Genomic DNA, 11,501 nt, shown 5'->3' with positions numbered 1-11,501 from the left:
CTCATCCTCTGGTCACCGCCATAAGCAGCGTACCTTTGGGGGTTGGAACAAATCAGACAAAGTAATATTGGATGGGGAAAAGGTTTCCGATAAACCGGCTTCTAGCCAATAACCGTTACTTGCAGAGTAGCGAAGCAGTACACAGGCAATCCGGAAGAGAGAATGAGTGGAAACGAGAGTCTATAGCCGTGGCCACACGGAGCGAAAATTTGCGCCCAAATTTACAAATTAATGCCAAATCGTTTACGCTTCGATATGTTTACGTGGCCGGGTTGAGGAAATTAAAATCGTTTTTTTGAAGAAAAGGATTGAATACACTAGCAATGATCACTCACTGTCGATGTAAACCACAAAAAGAACATATTGTGAGCCCTACCGTTTGCAAAAAGCTTTTACGCTAGGTTTTACGCTCCACGGACCTATAATCGTTTGACAGCATGTAAACGGCAAGCGTAAACGTTTTGGCATTAATTTTTTCGTTTGCGCTAGAGTTTTCGCCCCGTGTGGCCACGGCTTATCGGTTCCCCTGAAACGGGCCCCTGATGGTTAGTGTGAACAGAGCACACAAGCAGCAGCAGGAAGCAGCACACGTGGCTGAGGCAGCACGACCTGCAAGCATAGACATAAGGTGGTATACAGAGGGAGAAGTGATGTGTCGAGCGGTTGGGTATGACGCTGGAGAAAGTCAGGAAAAGTCCTAAGATGAGATTTAATCTTAAACGTGGGCTCTGGTAGTGGCGCCAGATAGACAACAAATAATTGCAACTAAGAGATATTGGCACACACCAAGTGCACATAGCGATGATGATGCTGATGGCCGACGATGACGACGACGACGACGAGCAGAGGAAAGGTGGAGTTTGTGCAAGGAGCCGGGTGGCAATCGTCCGCCTTGCATCCAAATGCGTCGCGGCACTCACAGACAAACACCGTATTGCGCTTTGTTAAGCACACACCAGTCCTCCTATAACTGCACACTTGCGCCGCTCTCGCATCGCTCAGTTCGTGCCTCTGAAGGGAGAAAATACTGTATACTGGATAAGCTGGATATGATGCTATGAGCGGCAACACTTGGGATGTTGAGGAAAGAAGAAAAGGGGGTTTTGGGCTGTTGCTGTGTACGGCAACCCAATTCCATCCGACTTCATCTTCCTCAAGTTACAAGCGGGGGCCCCGTGGCAGTGTAAACGCCTAGGATAAAAAACGAACAAAAACAGAACGATGAACAGCAGAGATCTGCCTTCGTTCCGCTACTAAAGGAACTCCTATCAGCAATAGCCAAGTGACACGAGTGCATACGAAGCAGCAACAAGAAGAAACCATGAAAGCGGCGGCACTCGACTAGTAAAACAGCAAAGAGAGTAATACTGCAAAATTGATCTTAAAAATGTATTTATTTTACTCAAGCTCTCCCCCTCTCCCCATCCTCCCTTCCTTTCTGATAAAAGAAAACGCAAAAATATGTTGTTATAGATTTTGATTTATTAATAAAGTGGTAGTGATAATTATGATTTCAATGGTTTCTTTTACCTTCTCTTCACAGCGCATCTTGTTTTGCGTTCCTATCATTCGCTTTTTTTTCGTTTGCTTGTTTCTTCCGATCGGTAGAGGAGTTGAATGATCAGCGCTGGACGCTGGACACGGAGTAAAACGAAGTTCAAAGGACTTGCAGTGTTGGTTTCGCACTGGAGAGATTCGCTTTCTGTTACCGAAAACTATTGGTTTGCCGCAAGACGCTTTTCTTCCGAAGAATGCTGTTTGGTGTGGAAACGCCTCTCTCAAAATGAACGCAAGCATAACTGTTGAGCTGCAGTGGGATGCAGCGTAAATGCAAATCCTTATCATAAGCACGGGCAATATAGCAATAGGCAATTTTATAATAACTAACGAGCCACACAAAACCGTGTGCAAGGACGCTATTCCGAAAAAGGAAGCCTGGTCTTAGAATCGATGTCAGAAGCTCTTCGCAAATTTTCCACGATCCCGGATGGATTCCGCGATGCTTTCCGTTATTTAAGAGCTGTTTTACTAAGAGTGAAGCACGGGTTTTTCAGTTGGACGGTACCCTTTAACTAGTAGCACTTATGGTTTCCAACATCCAACGGTAACAGTGTGCTGTGTTGGTGCGTTGCCCGGGACGACGATAAATGAGGAGCAAACCACTGCATACCCCGGGAGCAATAGCGATCATTAAAGCAGCGTCCATGGTGCGGCGAGCCAAACGATTGGCAAAAAAAAAACTCAACTAAACAAATGTTCGTAGCCGCTGCGCGTATGTAGATAAACGAAATTACAATGAAACATATAGTATCATTCTAGAAAAACAAAGAGGGACAATAGCGAATGGCAGTCTCACAGTAATCGCATTCTCACTAACCGAAATTACAGCTCGTGATCATGTTCAATGGTCCCCCCGCAACAGAACCACTTGTTTGTACTTTGCGTTGAAATGGGGACAACGGCGATCCACGAAGTATCTGTATTTGTCGTCGACTCCCTCTGCATCAGGCCCTCGATCAAGAGCGCTACAGCGCTGTCTCATGTTCGTTGTTCGCACAACAGGCGCGCGGTAAACCAAAGCAATAGAGAATTTATCTGGTGACGTTTTGTTGATCGGATTTATGCACCCTTGCACTGTTCACTCACCAAGCAAATAGAGGAAAAAGAAACTGCAAGTAGAACCAGCATAGCCGAGAACCAGCACCGACTCAAGACAGGCGCATCCTTGTTTTGTATGAAACCGAAAAATGGCTATTGGCGATTACCTTAAGCGAACGGATCGGGATGTTAGACCATACTATGTTAGAGCGACGCGGTGTGTGAACACAGACACACACACTGTTCAAGGAATAGCGCAGGAATAACCCAAGCATGGATGGATAGCGGTGCACTCACACAAATCGTTATGATAATAAATAGTTATAAACTTTGATATGAATAAAATTCAACGCAACGCCGATTTGTAGATTATTTAAGTAAAAACAAAAACGCGCAAACAAAGTGGAAACAAAGGAATCGTAAGCAAAGTCAAAGGGGGGAAACATAAATGTAGACTGTAGCGATCATTGATGTGCTGAAGTAGGAAGAAGGTAAATTCGGAACCCCCGGGTTTGGGGGATGATAGTGGCTAAAAGCTAGCTTCTTTTGCAATCAGACCCGCACGGAAAGGTGCAACGTTGACACGGTATGCAGTACGGCAGGGCAAAGGACAAACCGTGTATGCACAGAGGTAGCATGAGCGCCACGATGGCAGGAAGACGATCGTAACGGTGCTAGGGGTATAAGCTGAACAGGAAACATGCAGCATGTCACAAGTAGTACATTCATTGTCGATGCAATGGAATATTTAGCAAAGCAAAATAGGTCAACCACATTCACTTCACTAAGCAAAAAAAAAAACAAAACAAAACAAAAAACCCAAAAACTCATATAGCATACCACCACATAGCATTTACAAAACATTATCGATAGTAGCGTTCGGATAGTAGGTGACCGCGGTGTAAGCAAGACCTTCCCTGTCTTTAATGTTTCTTCATTCGAACCATTTCCCGCGAAAGGGAAACAGCACAGTGCAATGCAGCGGACGTAATCGGCTTCGGTTTGAATACTCCTTTGCCAGCAGCCTCTATCTATGAGTTTCACCAGATGATGTGAGTATCAGTGAGTGCAGATGAAGAAGCGGCATGGCAAGCGAGTAGATTGTTGATAGGAAGATAAAAGATAGTAGCCGGCAACCCGGGCGCTTAAAGGCAGCTCTCGAAGGATAGTGAGAACGGGCGGGGAGCGCGTTAAGAACGAGTATGATGGCTACCGAAAACGGTGAGCCTCGAGTGGGCGACTCTGTTTTACCTGTAATATATTGTATTAAAATGACGCATGTACTAATATAATTGACTTATGATAACCACAAACAAAGCAGTGTAGCGGAAAACCAAGTATAACCTTTAAACTCAACAAAAAGAACACAGCGTGAAACAGTTGGAATCAGGCAACAACAACAACAGATTCAATAGGACCGACCTGACTTACCTTAATTTCCGATGAAAGCGGTAAGCGGGGAAGCAATGGAAAATGCAAAATGATACAAACAGAAACATACATTTAATGGTAAAGAGGGAAGCTAAATGGTGAATGCAGTAATGCAAGGGTATCTTATTTCTATAACTATCAACACGCAGGCGACCTACTGCAGTAGCATGCATCCAACAAACAATGGGAAACAACAGAAACAAACAAACACGTGAGCGCACACAGATAAACATTCTGCCCTAAGAAAGAATGCATGTAGTACCCAATCAGGCGTGTTGTACCGGTAGAGGATAAACTGGTTAGATAAAGCCAGTGGACAAAGATAGGCGGAGTGGTGGTCCAGGATTAATCCAAACAAAGCAGAACACCTCCCATATGGATAGGCGCCCAATGAAAGCGCCCGGCCATCACAACAAGCATAAAACAGGCAAACTGATGCTAACACACTGACATTAAATTTATTGAAGTTTAAATAAATGGACTAAAATCAAACTTATACTCTGTGTTCGGTTGTGTGAATCCATTTCCTTACTTCTTCAGGTTTATAAGCGATGACATACCCATATAGCTCAGCAAGATCGTTGTTCAACGTTCTTCTCCATCTGTTCTGCTGGTATGTACAGTCAAAGGTTAATGGGATCACCGAACTTCTCTTGGCTCTAAGATCATTATCATACTTGCTTATGTTTATTCCTTATGTGATATTTCAATTTAATTTAGATGGTGTCGTTGTTACATGCCAGACACATGCAAACAATTACTCTAAACTCGGCTTGTACGACGGATTCGGACGATCGACTCGCTGCGAATGCAAGTTAAACGTGATCGTTAAACTTTCTGCATGAATGCGCTCAATGCATTGATTTTGATCGGCGTACGAAGACGCAGACTAGCATAGTATTTGAGAAATTTTTGTACACAGCAAAAACGAATATGGAAATGTCCAGAATTTCTTCATCATCAATCTTATAGCGTTAGAGATGTCGATGTTTTTGCTCTTCATTTCAGATAGTACGAGAACACGGATTGTACGAGAAAGTGTAGGCTTAAGCTGTAGTTACATGCCGTTCTGTGTTTGTGTTATTGTCAATGGAGCAGAATCATTGTCGTCCTCGTATACGCTGTTAGCCATGTCTTCCGTAGTCATCTCGTCTAGATCTTCATCTTGTTCTCATAACGGACACAGTAGTAACGACCAACCATAAATGCGGATGCGTTCGTGAGTAAGCTTCCATAAGTCATTTCGTTATCCATTATATTAAAAGCAGACACACTGATATTGGGAGGGTACTGTAAATGCAGATAACCACAAATTGATGCTGATAACACCAACTTTTGTTTTTCTTTGTATCACTGGAAGTTTAATAGCTCGTTCAATAGCATTGTGACAATAATTAAGCAGATCCAGCGAAACAATATTTCAAAATGTCGTTCGGATACTTTTGCGGAACGACGGCGATAAGGAAGGTAAATTTCAAAACCAGAATACTCAAACCGTACAGGTCAGCGTTGAGTTCTCGAAACGTAGCTGTTTCTTTGGACGACGGATGTGATTGAATAAATTGAAGTAAAGCAATCTGTTTGCAGTCCCCAATACTCATGAGTTTATGAGTCACATCACCGAAACTATGCACAACTTTTTTTGTTGTAAATGTGTTATCAAAGGTTCTCGCTTGCTTCCGAGATGCGTGAGTATTGCTTCATCACATTTTGATTATCACAAACATTATTCAGTCATAAAAAAGTTCAGTGTTCAGTTTAAAAAAACACATTATTCAATAGTTGTTAGGTTGTTATGCACCCAACTCAATCCTTTGCGTCCATCTTTCGGGATTTTTGTTCATAAAGCTCTGTTTCTCCACAAAGCTTTCAAGCTCGAACCATTGTTTTCTTTCTCTCTCTCTCTCTCTCTCTCTCTCTCTCTCTCTCTCTCTCAAAATTGCACCTCGCACCTCTCTTTCTATTCACTCAAAGATGAATGCCAATCCTACTCAATTCAACAATAAATTGATTGATTGATCAATGTCATCTATATGTGGTAACTACCGCATGGAAAAACAATATGCTAAATCAATAATGACCGGGATTTAATAAAAGATTTTAATGGAAAAATTGGTTTGAAACGTTCCATTTACTCAAATATAAAATTTTTTCATAGACCAAATTTTGAAGATATCAAATCAAATTATTGAGAACTGTCACCATCTATCAGTACACTGCAGAAAAGTCAAACATATTAACATATTACCGAAAGGGAATTGTAACGATACATTTTATCAGCCACCAATTCGTTTGATCGAAACAATGCTTGCTGACTTCTATTGCTTCGCTCCATCATTGGCGCAGGTATAAATGCTGCAAGTGCATGTTGCATTTTAATAACCAACGACTATAAATCTCTTTTGTTAATTTATTCGCAAAGTTGCCTCACAAGGTAGCGCTGGTTTAAGTTTCGTTTTAGGTAGGTTTTATTCGGTAAAACGTGTTGAATGGCTGCTATCAAGTGTATTGGGGATTTCTATTTACTAGTTCAAGCGCAAACTAATTACTACTACGGGTGCTACCTAATACAAGCATTAATATTCGAACAAACTCATCATAATCCTTATCGGTGTAATATAATAAGAAACATCATTCGAAGACTCACTCGCTAGAAAAGCACGACAGTTTTGACATACACCTACCAGTACCAGTTAAACCAGTCTTCAGCAGAATAGAAGTGAAACACTGTGTTTATCAGTGCACTTTACAATAGCTTATTAAACTTTTCCGAAACCTTTCAGTAGAATCCCTTCAATGGTGATTTGCTAAGCGGAAACTCTGGCTTCTCTGGCTCCGAACCGTGATGTCCATAGTCACAGGACACAGCATTGGTCCGCTTTCGTAATGAAGCTGCTAGTGAAGTGTTTCACACCCGGTGTCCCATCATCGGTCGATGACAGAGTGCAGCACTCGGACCTTATAAACAAGCGGCCACTTAGTGCCCACACACACACACACACCGGCGCTGCAGCCGGAATCCGATTATTTTTCGTTATGTGGCATGATATATTCCCTTTTTTCCTCGGAAAAAAGGGATTCCCTGTTTTTCGGTGCCATCATTCCGGGGCTATTCCGGTTCGAAGAGCAGTTTTAATTATCATTAGTAAGTCCTGTACCGCTGGGTCCCGGTAGGTATGCTGGCGGATTGCGGCGATGAGCTACGCCACGGGAGTAGATGATCCGGTATCCGTTGATGATGGAATCGAGAAGGGACTCCGGAGAACGAAACATTGTTTGTGGTACTCACGTCCCAGAAGCCATTTCGCTACAGATCACAATCTCTAGCTAGCGCTCCTGGCGCTGCGGTTCTCGTATGTGTGCAACCATTGACCGTACAGTGCAGCAACACGGTGGTGAACTTCAGCTGCTACACCCGTACTCCGCCACCATCGCAGCCGCAACTCTTCCTGTCTACTGTCGCCTCTCGATTCGCTTGGGATAAGGTCAGAGAAGGGGTAAAACCAAAACCAAACGAAAAAAAAAGTAACCTGGCAAAGATGGTTGTCTGTGTTGGCTGGCACCTCTGTGCAGGTGATGCACAGACGCTCCCCGACCTTTAGAGCCCGGGACCGGGCTGGTGAGCGTCGAAGAAAAGTTTATTAAATTTATTAATTCTCTGTTTTCTGGCCGCTGGTGCGCTGGGAACGAACGCCCGTGTCCGTGCGGGCTTCAGGTGTGTTAATTGCGTTCGCTGTTGGTCTATTTTCTGGCCGGCCGTGTGCCGTGTATATGCCATTGCATAACCGGTTGAGATGTGGTGCGTTGTGGATGCTGTTGAAGATTGCTAGAGCCTGTCTATCGGTTGTGAGGATATTTTTTCTCTGAGACAAAGCTTTAAACGTTCAACAATGAGTAGAAACATAAGTTTGTTTGTAACCAACATAATTTCGAAATGTGAAATAAATAATATAATATAATCGAGGAAACTATTTGCTTAAAATTATCTTCTTCTATATATATAAAAATGAATGTGTCTGTCCGGATGTCCGGTATAGACTCCGAAACTACTGGACCGATTGACTCCAAATTTGGTATGTGGGGGTTTTTGGGGCCGGTGAGTGCTATAGGCATGGTTAGAAACCCCCCGCTACCTTCCTTCATGCCCTTCTCTAACACTTGATTGTTAAAAACATTCATTACTCCGCAAGTTATGAACCGAATACCATTAAAACTTGCAAAATTGTTGATGGTCATTTGAGAAACTATGGGACAAAATTTGGTCTACATCGGATGAGGGGAAAGGGGAGCTTCCATACAACCCCAATCCTTAAAATACGTCCTAGGGCAATATGGGTATCGTTTCATAGGTTTTGATGGTTTCTAAATAGGTTGGTTTTATTTAATATCCTTGTAATTGCTTCTTTCACCAATCCACCACCACCACCCTCCATTCCGTACATCTTGCAGAGCAGAGTGATGGGTGGGAAAGTTATATAGTTGCGAATAAAAACAATAGAAGAACGAGAGAAAGAGAGAGAGAGAGAGAGAGAGAGAGAGAGAGAGAGAGAGAGAGAGAGAGAGAGAGAGAGAGCCTGCGGTGGAATGATAACAATGGGATCGGCAACGCTGCAGAAATCGTTACCATTTTTTATTGGTGTGTCTACTGTTGGTTTTAATTTTCTTAACAATTTCTTAAGTTCAATCAAGTCATTAGTTAATCAAGAAGTTGCTTTAAGTTTCACAAGTCAATTTACATGAAACAATTATAAAAACTCATTCAGTTGTGAAGTATTTGAATTCATCTTAAATTATATTAATTTTTGATTATTGATTTACGTGCCTCTTATCATTGACGATTTTCAACGTAGCGGGTTATGAATGGTAAACGATCGGAATTGCATGCACAAACATATAAAGGAGCAGTAACCGAATAGTTATAGAAAACAATACCAACACATCTATCAGGAACGGCTTGCGATTGGAATGATCACCGAGAATGTCCGAGAGAGAAGAAAGACCCTCGATCTGATCGATTGACGTTTGAGTAAATTTGAAGTGCGGTGCTTTTAGTTATGATCTACCATGTGACTATGTAAATCATCGTAGGCTGAATACCGGAAAAATGGATCAAATGTGTCGTATTGTAATGTTGTTGACCCATACCACCATTTGAACTTAACGAGCTATGTGCAAACCGAACACTAAAGTCAAACTTTTTTTAAAAATACTTGGGCAAATATAATTCGTGGTCCCAAATGACATCACTTAGTCCGAAAGGCAAAGCCTTTAAACTCAAGCATCATTTTAACTTTCCAGTTCATATTTACAATCACGTCGCATCTCTATTTCCAACATCACTAACAGACCTAACTATTGATTTGGTTCATTGATAAATCGAATACGACCAAATGATGGAATAAATAAAATAATATCTACTGAAATTTTCAAGTTTCTGTGTACGATAAACCCACGACCCATCAAAGACAGTACGAAGTCTGTCGGGGCAGCTAGTAAGGGCATAAATATGGGTTCGCAGTATTGAAGAGATAATCGTTTATGGTTAGTGTTTTCAAAGGATAACATCTATTGATGCAGCGTTGGTAAATTGATGTAGGGATCGTTAAAATCATTTGTTTGATTTAACAAATATATAGAAACACTGAACTCTACAGTTTTTATTTGCTAAATCTTCAGTTCGAGGAGAATAGGTGGCATAACCGTTTACAAATGTTGCGCAAATGGCCACCTCTGGAGCTGGGTGACCAAAGGAGATTTTTTCTGGGCCTGCATCTCCATTACTTTATACAAATGTTTCACAATTTCTGGCCGAACATTATTTTTAGGGGCAATTCTAATCTTCGGCTCGTTAGCATATAATTGGGTTTGAAAAACCACAAAGAAAGGCCTTTTTGGCATCAATTTGGGTGATATCGGTAGTCGGTATCGGTTATTTCTCGCTATCAATCGTTCAGACAAATATTTATATCCCTTTTCCTGGTGAAATCAGTAACGGTCAACGGTTTCCCAAACAGGTATATGATCATTATCATAGGCCATTGTCCTTGGTCCTGTACCATTCGGTCCGAAGATCGTATTCACTCATCAATAATTCATCAAACTGTAACTTTTAGACTATAAAGAGGCTTTAATTGCATTCATACTAACTTTCGGTGCCATGAAACTAACATTTCTGTTTTAATTTATGCGTACATATGATTTAAACATTGAATTAAGAAAAATTAAGCAATGGTTTTGAGTACACAACTGAGCAATTTTAGCCCATACTTATGGTAAAGCCTACCTGTACACTTTGAATGACCCTCCCTGCAGTATTTCACTCCGCTATTTGTATTATTTGACAACAAACACATGTGCAGAGCATATTCCTCTTCAATAACGTCGAAGGCTTTGGTGTTGCCTTCGAAATGCTTCTCATTCATTTGCTCCGTAATCCAAAGCCCTTGAATTGATGCGGTATAATAATACAAATCTTCCAGTATTTATGTTCCTTTGCTCCTCCACGAGCTCCATGCCCTGGAATGGCCCGAGTTTTCCCGGTGCATCACGCTAGAAAGATGATCCGAAAAGAAAAGAAAACACCGCAACCATGAGCGCCTGCAGGTCCGTGCGTTCGTAGAAACCATCCATCGTACGGGATGCAGCCTAGCGAACGTTCCGGGCACTATAGTGGGCCTGGGAAAATATGGCCTTCACACCCCCACTCACCCACCTCCTGAACTTCTCTAATGAACTTAATCGCTTTCCATAGTAATCGCACACGTACACACGGCCCTGCGGATCGTCCACACCAATTTCGTTCCGCCGCGTTGCCGCGTCCTGCGTCCTTGGCCCACGGATGGGCAGACGGAAGGCCTAATTTTAGCAACTCGTAATCCCGTAATTTCGTTGAACTTGTCGTTACGTCGGCCTTTCCCTCACACACAGACGACAGCTCTTGTCTAGGAGGTGCCACCAAACCAGGATCAGGGATGTTCAGGGACCTGAACACCGGATACCACGACCACGGTTCGAAATCGTTGTCGGAAGCCACATTTTTCCCAAAAGCACACTCCACGACGAAAGATCCCACGTCGGCCCAATGTATACATCCGTGGGGCATCCTCGGCAACCCCGATTTCTCCTCCTCCTCTTCCTCATCGTCGTCCTCGAACCCCTGTTCGAGTGGCAGTAAAGTTCCGGCCGAACTTCTCCCGAGCGTTAATATCTTTTTAATTAAATTTAAATTCTCACTCACTCGAAAACTATTTAACCGAACCAGACGAAGCAGTGCTTTTGCTGCTACTGCTATTGCTGCGAGACCTTCATTACTGTAAGCACCCTTCCCTTCCTGTCGTGAGGGGCGTAGCAAAGGACTGGAAACATTATAATCACTGCCCTCTGTGGACGATCTAGCTAGCGACGACGTCACCGAGCAACCAACCAAAAAGAGAACTATTACCAGGCGTGGACGTGTGTGAGTGTGTGTGTGT

General features: G+C 42.6%; 1 protein-coding gene across 7 annotated transcripts in view; it reads left to right on the top strand.

Annotated features, from left to right (window-relative positions):
- Positions 1-4,519, top strand: part of LOC125959924 (striatin-3) — a 26,496-nt gene extending 21,977 nt beyond the window's left edge. For all 7 annotated transcript variants that reach the window (XM_049692952.1, XM_049692953.1, XM_049692956.1 and 4 more), the window contains exon 7: positions 1-4,519. This exon is cut by the window's left edge and continues 2,245 nt beyond it. The gene's annotated coding sequence lies outside the window, so the exon portion shown is untranslated.
- The last annotated feature ends 6,982 nt before the right edge of the window (positions 4,520-11,501 follow it).

This window comes from Anopheles darlingi, chromosome 2, assembly GCF_943734745.1.
Source record: "Anopheles darlingi chromosome 2, idAnoDarlMG_H_01, whole genome shotgun sequence".
Taxonomy (NCBI): Eukaryota; Metazoa; Arthropoda; class Insecta; order Diptera; family Culicidae; genus Anopheles; species Anopheles darlingi.
Note: the sequence above shows the minus strand (reverse complement) of the source record. Positions and strands in the feature narration are given on the sequence as shown.